The sequence below is a fragment of the Tenrec ecaudatus genome, chromosome 3 (assembly GCF_050624435.1).
Source record: "Tenrec ecaudatus isolate mTenEca1 chromosome 3, mTenEca1.hap1, whole genome shotgun sequence".
Taxonomy (NCBI): domain Eukaryota; kingdom Metazoa; phylum Chordata; class Mammalia; order Afrosoricida; family Tenrecidae; genus Tenrec; species Tenrec ecaudatus.
Window position 1 is genome coordinate 161420423 of NC_134532.1, and position 21386 is coordinate 161441808.

At 38.5% G+C, this 21386-nt stretch overlaps 1 protein-coding gene and 1 non-coding gene across 9 annotated transcripts in view; one reads left to right on the forward strand and one right to left on the reverse strand.

The window, feature by feature from the left end:
- Nucleotides 1–21386, reverse strand: part of ADGRL3 (adhesion G protein-coupled receptor L3) — a 1168212-nt gene that overhangs the window by 519750 nt on the left and 627076 nt on the right. The window lies entirely within an intron of this gene.
- Nucleotides 1674–1780, forward strand: LOC142444023 (U6 spliceosomal RNA). The gene has a single exon (XR_012783714.1). It is a non-coding gene; the product is annotated as a U6 spliceosomal RNA (small nuclear RNA).

Here is a 21386-nt window from a genome sequence, read left to right on the forward strand (position 1 = left end):
CATAAGGGAAGTGATGACAGAACCTGGGGAAAGAACTGTGTGTCATTTGAAAAAGATTTTAAAAGACTGAGGAAAGGGAGACTCCAGATAGGGCAAGATATGACAAAATAACGATGGATAAATTACCAAGGGCACATGAGGGAGGGGAGAGCGGGGAGGGAGGGGTAAAAAAAAAGAGGACCTGATGCAAAGGGCTTACTTAAGTGGAGAGCAAATGCTTTGAGAATGATTGGGGCAGGGAATATGGATGTGCTTTATACAATTGATGTATGTATATGTATGGATTGTGATAAGAGTTGTATGAGTCCCTAATAAAATATAAAAAAAAGAAAAGAGGAGAAAAAAAAGAAAATGATTAGGGCAAAGAATGTACAGATGTGCTTTATACAATTGATGTATGTATATGTATGGACTGTGATAAGAGTTGTATGAGCCCCTAATAAATTGTTTTAAAAAAAAGACTGAAATCTCCACCCCACATCAATAAGAATTACTACAAAATAATAATAATAAATTCCAGTTAAACACAGTAATTATTTCCATAAACATTTTTCTTGGATTTTATGGCAAACAATATTCAGGAGAAAAAAATCTATGCCAATTAGCATAACAAAAAATAGTACGTAGACAATGTTCTGCATCCTGCTTCTGTCTTCCTTTTGCCTTGTCCAGCTTTCACACATAGATGAAAAGACCATTGCTGGGATCAAGCATACCTTGATGATTAAAAAGACATTCTTGATCTTTAGAACTTCAAAGAGGTCTTTCATGACAGCTTTGTACCAACTGATATATCCTTTAATATCTTGACTGCTTTTTCCATGGATGTTAATTATTGATATAAGTAGAATAAAAACATTGGAAACTTCAATTCTTTTCCTTTTTTATTATTATGCTGTTTAGTGTCCATTAATAAGAATTTTCCCATTCTTCACATTCAGAGATAGTTCATATTAAATGCAGTCGACTCTGACCTTCAGTAGTATTTATAGTCATCTTCATTTTCATGGAACAAGATTGCGTGATCTGCTTATCATAGGATGTTAATGAGTGGATGGATGCCAGTATCAGAAGGATCTTGGTCCGAAGCCGAGAATATCATATTTATCTCTGTTTTATTGAGAATATGAAGGCACTGGACTATGTAGATCATAACAGATTATAGGAAAAATCTGAATTCTCGACACTTAATTGTACAAGGATTAAGAACCTGTACAGGATAATAAGGCAGTAGGATGCTACAGGGCTCAAGATTTAAAAGGATAGGTGGGAAGTTTGTATACTTTCATGTTGTTAAATTTATATGCTAAAAACTAGAATATTACGACTTAGAAGGTAGAAGAAACAAACAAACCTACAAACTGTGCCATGCAGTTCATGCTGACTCATCAAGACTCCATAAGACAGGGTAGAACTGTCCCTTTGGAACTGTGAGAAGAATTACTAAGGGAGAGGAAAGCCTTGTCTTTCTCCTGCAGAGCAACTGGTGTTAAGGAGCTGCTAACTTTCCAGCTCACAGCCCAGTGAATAACCCCTCTTACACCAGGGAAGAGGAAAGCAACAAAAAAGTCTATTATGGTCTGTGAGAATTGCTAAGGATTATGGAGGAAAAAAAACAGGGTAAGGGGAATCTGGAGTATGAGGGGGCATATTACCTATTTTTAAAAGAATGAGGACTCACTTCAGCAGCACATAAACTAATATTGGAACGACACAGAGAAGATTAGCACAGCCTCTCACCAAGGATGACAAGCAAATTCGTGAAGGGTTCCACATTAAAATAAATAAATAAATAAAAGATCAGAGAAGGTCTAATTGAATTTTCATGAGTAACATTTGAAGTAGTTAAATTCTCATTGTCAAAACTATAAAAAGGTTTTTTTTAAAAAAATAAATAAGACTTAAGAAACTAATTATGTCTTATTTGATGCTTTTTTCCTAGCATGTTTATTTCAAATGCCGCACATACTTATAGAACTATTTTGGCTACATGGAATTGGGAAACCATGAAGGTCCTTTCTTCTTAACATGAAAATACAATTTTACTACAATAAAATTCCTATTGGTTTCTACAGCTTCATTATTTTTCACCAGTTTTCTACTCAATTTACTTACTTTTCTGTAAAATAATATGAACACATCCAATGTTTTATGCCCTCCCTTTCCAATCTCACGTAGAGTAAGTCTTATTTATTTGTTCTACATTTTCAGATGCTGATGTCAATTATTTTACTACTGGATAAGACAATAAAAAAACTTAATAAACGAATGCCACTTTTTTCTACTTAGATTTTTAATAATATTATCATTTTGCTTTTTGCTTTTCCAACCTTTACAATGACAGCAAGTTATAATTACATGAAGAATAATGTGTGTGGCTTGCTCTAAGTTCCTAAAATACTTTGAAAATAGATAAACCTTCTTCTTCAATATGCAGAGTTTCATTCTTCATGAAAACCACTCTGTCCCTGTTAAAAATGCTGCGGGGCGGTGTGGTCTTTTTGACGATGCGAAACTGGGTAAGGTAGCATTTTAACAGCATGATGTGTTGGTCTTCAAATTCCACTCTGAATGAAACCATGTTTTATTTATAAAGTGAACTATCAGGTGAAGATGTAAACAAGAATAAAGTAATCATCAAAGGAAAGAGTTTTAAAGTTGACAAAGTGATACCAATTTTTCCTTTCTGGATTCCTACTCTCTTTTCATTTTATTAGTCAGATGGATTTTCACTGCACTTAGTAAAATATGAGGTAGCCGAAAAACTATATGCTGGTTCTTGGTTTATGTCATATTATGAGAAATACATGCTATGTTATATATGGATATATTTTGGGTTTGCAATTAATTGCCTTAATCTAAGAATAATTTATTCTTATAGCATGTTCCTACTCAATACTTAGCCCTACGAATTATCACTGGATATGGGAGTTCCAGCAATGTCTGGTAGAAAAAGAAGATGGTACCTGGCTATCAGAAAGAATAGCCTGGAGTCTTAAAGACTTGTCTTAAAACAAGCAGCCATCTAAGTAAGATACTGGGTAAGTCTATACATAAGAAACATATCAACCTGGGGGAACAAAAATTATAATAATAAATTCAAACCCAGAGGAAAGAATTGTATTAGAGTATAAACTCAGAATACTCGGTTTGTGGAAAGCTGCAGAAGACAATGAATGGCCAAAACCTGTGTGCAGGGTCCCCCATGTGGACTAAGCTTTTGGTGAATCCTCTCTGATGATGGACCAGAAATAAGTAATACCTTGTTATCAGACAGTAGATTGAAGGACAGATTATCACAGTTGCAATATAGCCAAAATGTGATACATTGTCATTGATATACCTTTTGGTCCAATGCATAATTGCTCCAGGTTTTTAAAAAATATATGTTTGCTTTGTTTTTGATTGGGGTTTTGCTGTGCTTCGTTCTGTCATTGTTGTTGGGCCATTTGTTTATATTTTGGTTTTGTATGCTTCTATTGTATATGCTTATATTGTATATTGTATATGCTTCTCTTGTACCGGATTAGGTAAAGCACCGGAGATAACAAAAATAACTTACTTTTCTTAAATTTCTAGATTTTTAAAACATGATTCTTTAAAAAATTCCTGCAACCTGGATTTATTCAAAATATGAGGATTATATATATATTTTTAAACTTTGACGTTACTAGCTAATACTAAGAAAAACTAGATGGGACAAAAGTTTAATAAGTTTTTCTTTATCCTTACAACTCCTTTGCTAAGTATTTCCTTTTCAAATGTTTTATTGATTTGTTTATGCATTTTGACATCCTTTTCATCTTATTGTTTCCATCAAAGAACAAAAAAAATGAAGTAATTACAAGGTGAAGGTTTTAGTCTTAATCATCATATATTTGGAAGGATATTCTAAGAATATTAGATCAACATGGAATTGTGCTTTGTCATGTACTTCTGGTCCTCAAAATTGATTATGAAGAATATTAATATGCTGGTATGCTTGGCTACTGATTCAAAGGTTCTGTCATATCCATTAATTTTATTACTAATATTTCAGGTCCTTTTCTTGTTAGAATATAATATAATAAATATTCTGATCAGGATTGACTGTGATAATGATCTATATTTATTCTTTTTCCTTTCTGTTTTTTCTCAGGTTTCTTTTTTTTTACATTGTGGTTTGAGTTCACAGATAAAGTTGGTTTTGCATTCATCGATTCATATACATTTTCATTTTCCGGCATTGATTAAACCAGAACAGTCTAACCTTATCCTTTCCATTTCCTCCCGGTGTTTATCATCCTTTCCTCATCCTTTCCTACCTTCGGTGCATGATCTTTGGGCAAACATTGCCCTTTGGATCTTGTATGATTGATCGTTCTAAGGAGTACATACATCACAGGTATTTTGCTCATGTTATAGGCTTTCATTTGTTGGATAAAAATGGAGTCATGTGAGCAACTTCAATTCTAGGCTGCAAGGGTGTCTTACGGGACATGGTTTCAGGGGTTCCACCAGCCTGTATTAGATCAGTAATCCTGATTTATATATATACATGTTTATGTTAAATTTTGAAGGTTGTTTCATATTTTTCTCCCATGCTAGCCAGGCTCTGCTTTGGTGATCTCTTTCAGAATGATTGAGGGTGTAACCGGTACCATTTGGCTAATGGTTTTAGGTTGTGCAGCCTGGGGTTCATGGGCTCCCTTAGTCTTTTGGACTAATTCTTTAATTTTCTTCACTCTTCTTTGTGTAACTTACGTGATTTTACTTAATGGACTTAGAACCAGGGAATACTGTATGGCTTAACATCAGCAAAGGTGGGCGTCAACGGTATATCGTCTTAACATACTTATTCAATTTGTGCGCTAAGCAAATAATTAGACAAGCTCGATTATATGAAGAAGAAGGCAACATCAGGATTGGGGGAAGGCTTATTAACAACCTGCAATATGCAGGTGACACAACCTCTTTTGCTGAAAAAAGGAGGACTTGATGAACTTGCTGATGAAGATCAAGGACGATAGCCTTCGATATGGATCACAACTCACTGTAAAGAAGACCAAACCCTCACAGCTGCACTAATAGAGGCCATTCTGATAAATGGAGGAAAGTTGAAGCTGTCAAGGCGTTTCTCTGACTTGGACCCACAATCAATGCTCATGAAAGCAGTGGAGAAGTGCTCATATGCTACACAATGTTAGGCAAATGCATTGCCTACCTTTTTAACGTGCTGGAAAGGAATGTTACTTTGAGGACTCAGTGGAGCCTGACTCAATCTATGGTATTTTCAATTGCATGGTGTTTTCAATTGCCTCATATGCACGTGAAAGTTGGACACTGAATAAGGAAGACCAAAGAAGAACTGAGGCACTTGAATTGTGGTTCTGGCAAAGCGTATTGAAAGTATCACGGACTGCCAAATGGCCAAACAAATCTTTCTTAAAAGACTTATGGCCAGAGCGGTCTCTAGAGGCAATCGTGACAAGATTTCCTCTTCCGTACTTTGGACATGTTGTCAGGAGACACTAGTTCCTGGAGAGGGGCATCATGCTGGATAAAGCAGAGACGCAGTGAAAAAGAGGAAGGCCACCAACAAGACAGGTTGACACAGTGGCTTCAGCACTGGATTTCAGTACAGGACTAATTGTGAGGATGGCCCAGGACTGATCAGTGTTGAGCATTGGTAGCTACAGGTTGGAACTAACAACAATGGCAACAGAAAATGTCCTCTTCGTTAGCTACTTTATTGAATGAAATCTTTGGAATCTTTACGACTTTCTCAAACACGTACAGGTTGAATGCACCTAGAGGGCCACATAAATGTTATACAGTCTTCTCTTATTTATCTGTTAGTGATTAAAAATTGGACCCTTCGATATAGTCAACTACTGTATTCCGAGATTGGCCTGAGTCCTTATTGCTCTGTTTGCTTGCTCATGGTCAAGAGATGTTCCCTGTGGTTACTGCGATTTAATATAAAATTTCTAAATGTGACTCCCAAAGTGTAAATTCCAAAGTAAAAAATACAAATTATCTATGTATTCTGATTTCAAACAGGGCACCACCAAGACAGCCTGTAATGCTGTTGATCTTCTCTCTGGTAACTTCTAAATAAACTTCTCTTTCTTCCTCTAATTTGGAATGAGAAGACTAGTTACACTTTTCTAGGGTAAATGACCCACATTTGCTCTGGACAGGGTGATATCAGTAAGCTCTTCTGATGGCTGCTCTATTTGGTCCTGTCTATCTTTTAGTCCCCTTCTTTTTCTCAAAGTAAATTATAGTAGATATTTTTTGTAAATTATCTAATGCTATATTTACAGCACATTGCTGATCCTGGAGTGTGCAAAGAGTGTGAAAAGCTACACTTCAAAGCAAGTAATTGCAAAAGAGAAAGGGAGTGTGAATGAGCTTCCATTAATTTTCTCAATTATTTATTATTATAATTATTATTATTACTCATTTATTTATTAGAACAATAGTTATCAAGTTGCCTACTATGTGGCTGGTATCAGGTGCTGAAATACATTGTTGAATTCTTGGCTCTTGCATCTTAACATCTGTTATATAAATCTATGGAACTTAATTGAGAAATCCATTTGCTAAGTAAAGGTAGTCCCATAAATAATATGTGTGACTCATAGTAGATGTTCAATAAGTGCTTATTATTATTATTTTACTTTTTGCCTATGGAGACAAGATAAAACTTGATAGCTGAGAAGAAAAATCTTCTTGGTATGACTCAGGAACAGAGCAAGCACAGATGGATACTGTGACTTTGCACGACTAACATTATCCATCATATTCACAATCCTAATGCTTTTGTGATATTGAACAGATAATCCATTATAAAATATATTGTTTTGAAGGATAGACAGAAAAAGCGGAGGGGTTTTCCATGAAGATTATTTATAGAAACAATTACGTGAAGAGCAAAATCTATGAATTTGTAGAATCTACAATTTTGCTTCTAATTCAATTTAGTCATCAAAATTAAATGCTTAAAGACTATAACATTTATTTAAACATTTTTTTGCATGAAACAATTTTGCTATGAAAAAACAAAAAGAAACTCACTGCCATTGAATCATTTCTGACTCAGAGGGATGCTAGCGGGTTTCTGAGACTGTAATTGTTTAAGGGGCAGAAAGCCCAGTGCTTCTCCGGAGGAGCTGCTGGTGGTTCTGGACTGTGGATCCTGAGGACGGCAGCCCAAAGTGTTTGTAATTTCTATAAAATGTCTAGATAAAACTGTGCAAATGTCTGGCGCCTGTTCCCCTCCAAAGATATTAGATAGCTAGCTCAGAATATTCACAAAGCACATTGTATTCTTGTGGGGTGGGGACATGCAAATGAGGTGTATGGAACCCTAACCTGGGGATTGGTCAGTTGGCCATCCAATTAGATTTTAACTAGATTTTTAAATGAACCAACTTAAAAGACATGGAGAACTCAAAACAATGACAAAGAAGAACTAGGGGTGGAACATATCCTTTAGACTCAAGCACCCTCGGTTGACGCTTCGCCGTCCAGGAAAGAGAAAGTTATGGGACAGCAAACAGTGACAGATGGCAAGATGCAGAGGCAGGAAAAGACTGAGAAAGCCCAGTGCTGCTAGGCAAGAGGCGTCCTGGTGGAATGAAGTGGGTTTCGTCTGGGGAGCTAGGTTAACAGACCTTTGAAGCTAGAGCTGTGTGCCTTCCGGCTGAGGTTTGCTGGTGAGGTAAGGTGCCTTTCGTTGGATACTTGGTGCAGCTCAAAGGCTTTGCTACACTTGCTTGAGCCGGGTAGAGAGTCAGGACTCTGTGCCCAAGAAGCGGAGAACCGGAAGAGAGGTATGTGCGTGTGGGCATGGCTGAGCGGAGGCTCCACTGACTGAAGAACTGTATTCTACGTGTTTCTGATGCTGGAATACAGGCTCTTTCATTTCCCTACTAGACCTCATAATTGTGAGTATTGCCTGTGAGCTCGCTGTCACCATTGCAATCAATTATTGAAGCCAGAAGAGAAAAAGAAAGTGTCATGGGACAGACTGGTGGTGTCAAAATTGGCACAAAGTTTGGAGCGTCCAGGCACATCGGCCCTCGTCCACAAAGGATTGTCCTTGGGCCGCTGCTCATTTACCTCCTCGCTGCTTGTGATGTTAGCTGAGCTCACATGTAGCCCCATTCATTTTTGCAGCAATCTAAATATTACATTACAAGCAAATGGAAAGAGTGAAATAAGCATAATAAAAATTTTTTGTTGTAAAAATGTGTATAGCTTAAGGGGCTATAAGAAATCTGTGAGAAAAAAAAGGCATGAAAAGATCATGGGAATTTTCAGCTAACATCTTGAAGTCCCTGTGTCAGTCCGGGTAGACAAGAGAAACAAATCCAGGGAGATAAGAAACAAGAACTGTGTTCTACAAAAATTGTACACTACATGGGTACGCGCCAGTAGCAAAAATAGGTCTATGACTGAGCATCAAAACACCCACTCCTTCCCTTCCACATAGCTTGGTTAATCACAAATTATTCTGGGATTTTTGAAACTCGTTTTAGCATGTGCTACGCCTATAACTGGAACATCTTTCTGCTTCTCTTATCTGCCTTTCTTGGAAGAGCCCCCTAAACAGATTTAGTGAAGACTTTATACAAGATAAATCAGATATAAAACTCAATGAGGGTTGGAAGCACATCAACTACAGTTTACATATCTTTTCTTTCATCTTAAGCTCTATGCAAATGTTTTAGACATTGTAAGAACCCAATGTATATTTCATGAAAACAGACATTACTGACATAAAAGGAGATACATGTTAAAACTGCCACACTTCACTTCACAAACAAGGATCATACTAACACTCTAGGACATTTTATTTTTTAAAAAATGCAGACACCTCCACATTGTAGCTAGTTCAATAAAACTGAGAATGTTAAAATTGGTACCTATGTAAACTCATTCTCCAATGCCTAGCAGAAACCATTAATGAGATTCCTTAAAAGATCTCTACCAAATGACTAATCTATCAATTCCCACAATATAGAATTTAGTCCAATGTGTTTGTTAAAAAATAATTTTTAAAGCACTCATGTACTTTGAAACCTTTCTTAGTTTTGTTAGCTAGTAAGAAGAGGATAAGGGGAAGAGAGGTGATGATGGCAGGAATCTGGAAGGAATCCCAACAAAAAGGAGAAGGGGAGGCCTGTCTCCCCACAGAACGCTACAGGACGGAGGAAGGGGAAAGGCAGAAAGGACACTTCTCCTCCACAGGGGAAGGAACCAGAGCTGGTGAAAAGGCGGGGTGGAGAAAGAAAGGATGTTCACTCTAGCCCCACCAAGACTGAATACACTCTTGGTTTCCTGGCTGAAGGCAGGGGCACCACATGGAGTCTGGGGTGCAGGGGCAGAGGAATACACACACCTGGAGAGAGAAAGTGTGCTACAGAGAGGCAGCAAGGGGGTCAGATGGATCTGCTATTAGCACAAGAATAGTGCCCCCCCACATTCACAGTAGAGCCCTTTAGACCAGTGAAGGGCCCTTTTGGACTTCCTCCCACAAAATAATATCCCTTTAATAAACTCACCCTTTTGGTCCAACCCTTTTCTTTGATGCTGGGCTGAATTTTGTCCCTCCCCTGAAATCTCTCTTGGGAGCTGGACAAGGACCAGAGTGGAGAAGCTTGAAACCTTGAGCTGCCTCCCGGTAACATCTCTATTTCCCAAAAGTAGTATAATGGTTAAGTAGATAACGATATTATTTTGATAGACTGTGGAGCGCTTGGATAAATTGTCGTCATATTTCTATTCTTTAGCTTTATTTAATAGAACTGAAAAGAGTTGATGCCATAAAAGTACGGCTAAAATTATGTGTTCAGGGAACAGGGTTATGATGCTTGAAAAGTGATATTAGAATTACTTCACAGTAGAATCAGCAGGTGAAAATTTGTTTCTAGAACCATAGAAGCAAATAGCACACAGAGACACCTGTAGACCCGGGAGTCACAACAAAGAGGGTTTTTTCCCTGGAGTAGAGAGCCAGGGAATTGCCCTGCTGTGTTTCTGTTTTCAAAGTTCTGCTTCAAAGGCTATTCTAGCATACTAAAAAACACGTAACATGTTACATTTTCTTCTCTTCCCTGCTGATAGATGAGCAAACAGCCAGTGTCACGGACTTGTAAAATGGAATGGGAAATCATGTTAACATTACCTGAACAAGGTTTGTAGGTAAATAGCAAAAAAGTGTTAAGTCTCCTCCAAACACACAGAGTAACTTGGATCGGACTGAATAAATCATATCATTGAAGAAGTGTGATGATACAGATATCAAATTGAAAATGACTCATCATGAGCTACTCTCTAGAAATGACTCTCAACCACTTTTTGATATCAGGTCTTAAACTAGTGAATTTTAGAGAAAGCAGATAAACAGAAGAACCAGTGAGAAACCTTTGACCATTTGAGTCATCCTCAGCTAAATGCCATTTCCACTTAATTTAAATAAGGGGAACAGTTCAAATAAATGCATTTTGGCTGTAGTGTGTTGAAATGAGGCAAGATAATGAAGATTACGGGAAGTTTTGTGTATCTATCTATAAATACATATACCAAACAAACAAACCAACCAATCTAACTGCCTTGGAGTTGCTGTCAACTCATAGCAACCCTGTAGGACAGGGTAGAACTCTCCAGGAGAGTTTTCAAGACCGTAATGGCTTGTGGAGTAAAAGCCCCCCGTCTTTCTCCCGCAGTTGGTGGTTTTGAACTACTGACCTTAAACATTACATCTCAATGTGTAACTCCTACACCACCAAGCCTCCTAAATACACACACACACACACACTTTTCTAAATATTTCCATATACAAACATGTGAGCACACGTGTGTGTGTGTGAAATTAACTGTCTTTTTTTTTTTTTTTAAAGGGCAGGGAAACACTTTTCTCCCAGTTAGGTCAGAATTTCTCCATCCCATTCTTCAATCCAATTCCAATGACGCTGTGAGAGGCTGTCTCAGGAAGACAGACCTTCAAGATCTAAGAGCATGCATGTGAAGTTAGTTGATTTAGGTCAATATATGTATAAGAAGATCTGGAATCAGAAAACTGGATGTCAATATACTGTATGTATATAATTTTAAAGATGGATTCAGAATGCTTTAGACATATTGAGATCAAATTGACTCACACAGAAATAAAAGGCTATGGATATTTTTCCAGGATGATGACTACATTTTAACACCTAGTCATTTAAGTCACATTCTGGTAAAGGGAGAAAATACTAAGGCTGCCTGTCAAGGAGTTCTTGTTATTTAGATCCACAACCAAGGCCCAGGGGAACAGCAGTCAAGAATCCAATGAGGAAAAATCTACCGCAAAAGGCCTAATATTAAAAAGCAAAGATGTTACTGGCCCAAGATGAGCTATGATATTTTCAGTTCTCACATATGCATGTGCCAGCTGACAATTGATAGAATAGATTGGAGAATGGATGCATTTAAATAATGGTATTTCCAAAGAATAGTGCATAGACTATGGGCTGCCAGAAGAACAAAGACATCTGTTTCGCGAAAGGTACAGCTAGAATGCTCCTCAGAAGTGGAAGAATGAAGTACCATCTCCCCAATTTTAGACATGTTGCCAGGAGGAACCAGGCCGCGGAGTAGGACCTCGTGCCTGGACACGGAGAGGGTCAGTTCTGGAGAAGACGGGCCTCGAGGAGATGGTTGAAAGGAGGGCTACAGCAATGGGCTCGAACACAGCAAACCCCTGTGCGGATGGCGCAGGCCTGGGCAGTGTTGCACTCTGCTGTATACCGGGTTGCTCTGAGTTGTAACCAACTCTATAGCACATTCACTTAACAACATTCATTTTCATGGTACTGTAAACATATATAATTGTATAGAATGAGTGCACCTTACGACAATCTGACAACTCCCCTCTGTGTGCTAAAATTCTGTCACCTGAAACATATGAATTATGTCTTCAAATTGTTCACATTTTTGAAAGATCTATTTTCCTTTTATATTTTCAGTCTTAATGATAGGCATTTGGGAAAAGCTAGCATTTAGCTGTATACGCCAGGAACCGGAAGCAGTATTGGCACAATAGCTATTTATATTAAGGAGCCTTGGTAGCTGTTGTTGGTTCAAACCCACCAGCTGTTCTGAGGGAAGAAGATGAAGTTATTTCTTCTGCAGGATTTACAGCCTCACAAACCCAAAGGTGGCTCTGAGCCTAAATTCAGTTGATGACAATGGCGGGAAAGCATTTATATTATGTTAGAGTAATATACTTTCTTAATAGCAAAATTATTTTTTAAAGAAACAGTATAGAGCTTTATTTTGAGACACTGTGTATTTCAATAAGGTGCCATTATGGAACAATTTTAATGGACGAGGCTACTAAGCAAAAGGTCAGTAGTTCAAACCTATCGGTCACTTCTCTGTGAACAAAATGTAGCAGTCTGCTTCCATAAAGATGGGCAACCTTGGATATGCTGTGGGGCAGTTCTGCTCTGTATTATAACATTAACTTACATGTATATTTTTATAAAACATCCTTTCACAGATTGCATGTTAAAGAATTTCTTTTAATTTACCTTTTTTTTTAAATTGGCACCTAATCCACATAGCATGCAATTGTGAGGGCAACAAAAAGATTTCCCCCAAGTAGTCTCCCCCAGATGTATGCCAAACCCAAGACACTGCTTGCTACACATGGTAAATGACTGTACACTGGGAGGTCAATGAAAGTAGGTCAGAGGTTGTCCTTAAGGGTCACAGCCTTCTGGAGCAATCAGACTGTATAGTCTGACTCACCCTAAGTAGGGCCCACTCCCTTCTGATAGTGTTCCCTTGAGGGAGTGCACAGAGGCAAGCCCAGGACCACTCAAGGATGACTAGGGTTAGGTGACTATATTGAGTCTAGGGTCTGCCCATCTTGCCATGTATGTACCCCTATTCCCTCCTTTTACTACTGTGTGTACAGCCCTAGGTAATCCCCCTTCTATTGTTTCTCTTGCCTATGTTACAACTCCTTCCTATGATGTAGATTGTTATCTGTAATCAGAGGGCTTGCATGCCCCCAAATTTATATAAGCTTTGGTTAGAAATAAAACATCATGCTCTCTCTCCTGCTCTCTCTGTCCGTGCTGTCCGCGGAGCTGGCTGTTGTAATCATGACCATCCAGGTAGCATGTTGTGTGTGAGCATGCTACCATGAAATGTGTCTGACTCTTTGATTTTACTCTCTCTTCCATCTCTCTTATTTTCTATGACTTTACTATAATCTTTATATATTTAACCATACAATTGCACCTATTGAACACACTATTAGTTGATGGGAGCTGGCTTCCCCCACACAATTCAACATAACATATATTCTAAACCCATTATATGAGTCTTGCTGAATAAAACTTGTGAAGATGGACAATGTTTACTTTTCCAGAAATGGTCTGGCAAGAATAGCTTGATTTATGTTGTTGTTGTTGTTGTTGATGTTAGGTGCCATCAAGTCAGGTCTGACCCATAAGGAATGCACACACACCTGAATGTGACATTGCATGGTCTTTTGCCATCTGCATGATTTTTCCCAGGCTTAGCTCACTGATGCAAACCCTGTGTCAGTCAATCTCGTTGAAGACCTTCTTTTTGATTTGTGTAGTTGCATTTAACAGGAAGTGTTGGGTAACTAGATTTAGGGATGGGAGCTTGTCCCTTTCATGCCTACAAACTCCTCCTTAGAAGTGGTTGGAAACAAATCAGACAATCATTGAACACAGACGAAGCCTCCAAACTGAGCATGCACAGACACAAGCCCTCTGAATCAGGTGGAAGGTAAACCTGGGCACCCAAATTAGGCCTAGGATTATGGCATCACCAAGATGGGCTTAATTTAGCCAATGAGGTCAATAAGTATCATCAACGATGTCTCCCCAGCCAGAGGTTTGAAATATCTTTGCTGTGGGAAGGCACCTCTCTCTTACCCTGCTCCTGGTCAGAGGCAGGGGGAGGGGGAAAGGTCTTCCTCCCCCGCATGGGCACCCATGCGCCTGCTGCGGGCCTACTCGGGGGCACAGTCTCTTGGCTCATATGCTCTTAGTGTCTGGGCCCACATGATCTTAGCCTCTAGGGTTTTTGGGCTTCTGGTCTCCCAGGATCCACCCCAGTTCTGCATGTGTGGGTGCTGTTTTTCACGTGGTTGTTTGTGCCCAGCTGTGAACCCCAACACAGCTTCCATGTGGCCTGGCATGCTTCCCAGAATAGCATGTACCATTTTGAGATTGTAAAACCTGAAACTTGTCCTGTCTTTCATAAAAGCCCACTTGGATCACAAAACATGCTTTGGTGTGAATTCTTTCAATATGCAAAGCAGAAAACTGAGGTATAACCCACTCCAGAAACCTAATGGAATCTGGCCAATACCAATGACTTATACACATGTTCACACAGAGACATGTACAAGGAAGCATTATGGGTTTAAGATCATGTGTACTTGTTATTTAAGGGTGAGTTACATACTGTAGAAATACTATATTTTCTAATGTTATGAATGTTATTTGGTGCAGTTCAGCTCTGAGAAGCATTTTTAAAGCTACTTTGAATTTTTTGGTCTCCTTTCCACACAAAAACATTTTATTACAAATTGACACAAGACAAGCGAGTGGGTGTTGGAAAAAGTTGCTTTAGAAAATGAAATTATAAATAATTTGGCCATAAGGCACCAAGGTGGAAAACAAAAACGTGAGTGATAAATATTGAGCTATGTTTTCTAAACACCATTTGATCATGATTATTCTCCTGCTGGTCAAATGTAATAGAAGGCTATGTCCTTCCATACGAAATGAGGAAGAACAGATGGGTCTGATGTAGTCTCGTCCTGAACTTGAAACGCAGGTCCACAAGAGGTGGGTGTGAAGATAAAATAGCTAACAAGAACAATAATATTGGCTCCTGGTATGCGAGATGAACATGAAACAGAAAATGAAATTACTCACAAAGCATTGAGAATTTGTACACATGGTGGCCAAATATAATTTAGAAAATAATATATATTATGGCTTATTCTTGCGTCCACCCCCACCTCTCAGGAGCTTGATTATTTGGGCTAAAACCTATAAACTTTTCATGAGTTTATCACTTGAATTGTAAAAAAGATAAATTGTTATAGAGAGTCCCAAGGTGGTATATATATATATAGCTCAGAATTTGCTGGTATCCAGAAGTCTGAGGGTGGAAATCCATTCAAAGGAACCTTAGAAGATTAGCCAGGCAGTGTTCATGCAACAGATCACAGATATTGAAAACTACTCAGAAACACCAGGTGGTCATAATGAGTCAGAACCCACTTCAAGACAACTGGTTAAACTGGGAACTGGTTATAAGTGATTAAAAGAGAAAAGATAACAATTTATTTTAGTAGCATTTATTAGCACCTCTGTGCTATGCATTCTGTATTGAGTACTTTGAAATCTCACAGTGAATCAAAGAGACACTTATAATATTTAATGGGTAGACGAACCATCAGTTTAAATTATTTTACTTTTATTCCACCTAACCTGCCTGAACCCACTGGTAATTTTCAAGGAAATGTGACCTCAAACTTAATACTGAGAACTGTAATTTAGAAAATATCCTTTGTAAGCTATTTAACTCCCAGGTTTGCTTAGCACCAAAAAACTGATAATTTTGGAACATTAGTCATCATGCCTCAAAACATTTGAATATCATTCTGACTTCTCAGAACTCTTACAAGAATTCTGATTGTCTTACATTGTAAATGTAAGTCGCATAAGTTCTCAGAAGATGTAAAACCATCAAATAATTGTAAGAGAGAAAGCAACATCTAATTTCATTTAAATTGGGTCCCTAACAAGGGGGAAAAGCAAGGATTTCTGAGAAATTTCCAGTTATTTAGGAAGTAAAGGGGGAGGGTGCATGAGAGCAAAATCAAGTCAACTTGACAAGAAGAGAAAAGTGAAGTCCGTGGAAGCTGGACTTCAGAAATGCTGAAGGAAAGGGAAAACAACTCCATCACAAGATCACACTGCTGAGTCACATGGAAGGGGCACAAACTGCTCCGTGCTAACATGCTTACTTTCATTTTTGACTTCCAAAACGTGTTCCTACTTTTTTAGAATTTGAATGATTAATGTTGAAGGCATACTAAGGAGAAAAATTAAAATCATACCTTGCAAATAATAAACAGCATTATGTTAAAACTATAGCAATAATACATACAAAAAAAGAGTTGTGGGACTCAGTGATTGGCAATAGAAAAAGAAAGAAAAACGGATAAAAGCAGAATCAGTAAAGCCCTTTCCCAGTGATAATGGATTTAATCAAAGATTCCAATTAAAATACCAAAGAGTCAGAACTCAGGGTGTCAAGAGTGATGCTTTAGACTGCTAACAGCAAGGTTTATAGTTCGAACCCACTAGCTGTTCAACAGGAGAAAGCCATTCCATGCTCCCATAAATATTTACAGTCTTGGAAACCTAGAGGCAATTCTGCTGTCAACTAGAGTCATGAGTCTTTGGGTTGGGGAAAAGGCATGGGGTACATTGCCTCTGGGCATGTACTGGCAGTGCTAAGAGTGTGTTTTAGCCTTGCTCAAGCCGGGAGGGACCCAGACGCTGCATGGATGTGAGGCTGAGGGTTTCAGAGAGGGGCCCGAGGGCATGTGTGAGAAGAGGTGCTGCCTGACCATAAGAACAGTACCAAGAGCAGCCAGGATCTAGAACTGCACTCTGATCATGCCTCAAATACACTGCAATAAGCCCCACGTCACGATGTTGTCCTGTGATGCCTGTATGACCATTGCAATGAAGGTTCAAGCCCCGCAGAGGAGCGCAGAGTGAGTTCCTTGTGAGGGACAGTTGACATTGGAATTGGTAAAGAGAGTGAAGGAATGTTTATGGAAGACGGAGCCTTCTCCTGCGTCAGAGGAACAGGCTAAGTTTGATTCTGTTTCCTCTTTGCGAAGTCAGATGGGGAAGTCGTGGCTCCATGAGACCTGCAGCATCTCTTTAATTAATCTATTCAATAAACATTTATTGAATTCTCTTACTGTATTAGGCCAGAGTTCTCGAGTCCCCTGCCCCTAGAATTGCTTTGAGGCATTTCAGACCTCATAAGTATTGTGACTTCCGTTCCTGATTTGGATCTTTCCTCCCATTTGGCAAAACACGACCTTTCCATTGACATCAAGCACTATTCTGGGAATGGGGCATACATGCTCACTAGAGAGTTGCTACTTCAGATATGTTATGGTGAAAAACCTACGTTGAGCCTCACTGTGAAGGAATTTTGATGAGGGTATGAAATGATTATGACTTAGACCCTGACCTAAGGGATCCCACGTAATGAGATAGGGATGGGGGTAAACAATAATGCTATGATGGGCTATTTACCATAATAAAGGTGGAAGGCAACACAATTTGATGTCAAGCAACTTTACTTTTGGAAGCAGGAGAGCATATGGCTCTGTTTATTTCTATATTCAAGGCTCCCTTTTGGTTAGTTACCTAATTTGGATGATTAATTATAAGCTCATCCCCATCTCCAAAGGTACAGTGACATTTGTTTCAAGAGTGATGAGACAGGAGCGGCATAAAGGTAACAGCTTATGTAGAAACGCATTTCCCTTAAGTAGCAGAGAACCAAGGAGAAGCTCGCACGAACTGAAAGGCAGACTCCAGCTATGAAACAAGAGATGGCAGCAGGGACCCTATTTGATGGGACACTCGAGGTGGCTGCGCAGTAATCTACTTGGAAGACATATTTTTTTCCAAATAATTTTTAAGTAATTGTTTCTTTGAGTTTCCTCTGAATTTTGACCTACATCTAAGAAATAATAGAAGCTACACAAATAGCTAAAATTTAATTCAATTGCAATGATAGTTATTGGTGGGAAAATGTGATTCTTTGTATATTCAAAACTTGAATTATGGAGGTGTGTACACGTGAAAACACACACACACACACACACACTATCTCTAACCACTATGACATGCTAAATCTTCCTTCTGACTCATGTATTAAATAGAACTATATTCCACAGAGTGTTTAATGGATACTTTTTAGGGCAGAAGATTGCCAAGTTTCCCTCCCAAAGCATGCGTCAGTGGATTCGAATCTCCAACCCACTGAGGTTAGATATTTGTACTCCCCAGGAATTCTGTGTTTCTTATTCTTAGTTGTATTTCAATAGAGATGAGCTCAAATAATTTGCTCAAGGTCACAAACAAACTGAAAGGAATGAAAATCAAAATTATAGTCAGTAGTTGCTCTCTAATCTGTCTTGATCTGTTCTTGCCTAATATTTAGGTTGAATTCAGAACTCATTTTTTTCCATTTTGTTGAAAATAGCTATTATTGTTTCTACTTGATATACAGAAAGATCTTATGAATAACTCCTCAGTTTTTCTCAGCTATCTGACATAAAACTATTCATCTGAAATGCACTTATTGCATAGGAATTTTTTGAGCTGCTTAGGCATGAAAAGAGGAGAGCGATAAGAAATTATTCATGTGGAAGTAATTGTGAAGGCAATGGCGATAAGTGACTATCTTTCTTGAATAATTTGGAGTTAAGATCTATGCTCGAAATGGTCATTAGTTCACGAGCAAACATAACAGAAAACTGAAGGAGTCATCACCTAACAGCTTACGTCACTTAGATGCTGCCACACACAAATGAGCAAGGGTCTCTTCAAACAGCTCGGCCCTCCTCTTGAAGTCAGTCAGTCATTGTCAAGTGCGTTTGAGTAGTTCCTCTTCACTGAGAGTATCTCCAGTCAAGTGAACAATCGCTCATCTTTCTTTTCTAGGAACCTCAATCACAGGAAGCTTTTGTTTCAAATTGGAAGGAAGAGAAAACTAGAAATGAATCATGGCTATCCAGATTAGCATTCTTTCTTAAACTAAATTCATGGAAAAAATATCACACTCCAAAATTGAAGAAGAGACAGGTGTTCTCCTTTAAGATTAATTGGTTTTAAAACCAACCAATTTGGTCTTTTCAGGATGTATTATAAGCAGAGACTTCCTTCCCATTTTGAATATGTCAGCAAAGGACATCACAAAGGTCTAAACTCATCCAGTGAAGGAAAAATTACTACAGCCAATGTCATGTGACAGTCTTATCTTTGGAGAAAAAAATGACCCACGGCTATGATCTTTGTTCATTGATAAGCAAATGTTTAAGTAAAAGACATGACTATCAATGACATTGCTTGAGCTGTGTCAACTAAAGTAGGTCACATGTTTAAGCCTTGAATGTTTCAGCTACAAAAATAAATGTGATTTTCCTGATTCTCTCAAGGGCAATATAACCTAATCTACTCTGCCTGTGCCTGCAAAATAGGATGACACTACAGGGATGGCATCTAAAACCCATTTTGTAAAACAGATGTCCGATGATTTAATGTGGTCATCGTTTTATATTAAAGACATATTCTATTTCCTCCATGTATTTAAGGTATATATTCTTTACTTAAATATAAATTCATATTTTTCATTTTAGAAACTACATTGTAACTGGATAATGGATTCCTATTCATAATTCAGGTGTAGTTTTAACTAAACAGTAGAGCTCACTGTTATCAATGAAGAATCAAGAGTGGAGTACATCCTATGGATCAAAGATCCCTCTGCTGGACAATTTCAGCTCAGGAGGCAGAGAGCTCTCACACCAAAGGCAGCAAGAGGCAGTAAGAATCAGCAGTGAAGAACGGGCAGCAGCAGAAGGAGCATAACCAAGAACATATGAGAGAGCAGTGGGCTTCCCAGTCATGGAGCAAGAAAGCTGAGTTCTTTCAAGAAAGAGGCTTGCTAGCAGAGGGAGTTGCCTACAGAAACTTGATCGAGGATAGCTACGCTCGGTGAGTAGTATTTTGGAGCTGAATGTACTAGTCCGGGTTGACTAGAGAAATTCATAGACCCTCATAGGTGTATAAGAAAGAGCTTTATGTACAAGAGCAATTGAATATTGAGAAAATATCCCAGACCAGGCCATTAGTCCAATATTCGCCCGTATGTCCAATACGAGTCCATAGATTCCTCTTTTGACTAACACAGCCATGCAATAATGCTAACTGCAGGAAGATCGCAAGCCAGTGAGCGGAAAGTCTTGTGGATCCAGTGGTGGTCGAAGCATCTCCGAGTTGGCAGGGGGCTCCATGCAGCTCCTCCAGCTCAGCGCTCTGGCTGCATTCGTGTAGCTCCATCAGGCTCATAGTCAGTAAGGTCTCACAGGGATTAAGCAATAAGTGTCCCGCCTCCAGTGAGCTATTTATTTCCTTAGAGCAGAGGTTCTCAACCTGTGGGTGGGGACCCCTTTGGGGGTCGAATGTCCCTTTCACCGTGGTCACCCGATTGATAATGGTTATGAATTACAAAATTACAGTTATGAGGTAGCAACACAAATAATTTTATGGTTGGGGAGTCACAACAACACGGGGAACTGAATTAAAGAGCTCTTGTGGAGCAGATGTACCTAATGCTGTGCACTGTTTCACCTCTTGACTGCTGCTCCCATCAGCAGTTTTTGAGGAGCCAACCAAGATGAAATTCTTGAGAAGTTAGATCTTTCCCCCCAAATTCTAACTGGTTACTTATATATTAGAATCATATTTCTAATAATAAACTCCATAAAACTTTATGGTGAGACATTAGTTTGATAAAATATAGGATACCGTATATACTCATGTATAAGCTGAGTTTTTCAGCACAGATTTTACGCAATTTTTGTCGTAAAATTAGGTGTCTCGACTGATATTCAGGTAAGCTTATACTCAAGTACATATGGTATATGTTATTATTTTTACTTTTTAAAATATCTGATAGCTCTGTGGAGCGAGGATTGAAGTGTCTGGTGAGAAGAAAATACTGAGATTGGAGGCGAAGAGAACAATTTTTTCAGGAGATTAGACAATTGATATTTAGAGCCAGAATGAATGATTATTATGTTCTCAGCCTCCAAATACTTGAAGGGAAAGCAGCCTTGCATCATGAGCAGGGAGTCAGTGCAGCAGTGGTTTTCCTCAGGAGATGCCCTGCGGACGAGGTGGACTCAGAATCCTGATCAAGTGATGATAATACTACAGCCCCCTGGACTCCTCCCCTGGACATAAACAGAGAATCAATTAATTGAACAAAAAACAAAAGTGGGGTAGAAAAATGAAACCCCTGATTCTTTTAAAGACAAATAGAGTGTCTTCCAATTTGAACATGGAAGCAAACTATTCTAAAGTGTCACTATTATTCTAACTTCTGTTTTTGCATACTTCAAATAATATGACAAATGAATTAATTCACAGTGTAAGTCAGGTAACTTATGATTACTTAATTAAAAGGCAACCAGTAATTGTCACAGATGCTATATAATATTTCTCAGAGTTTAATTTCGAGCTATCGTT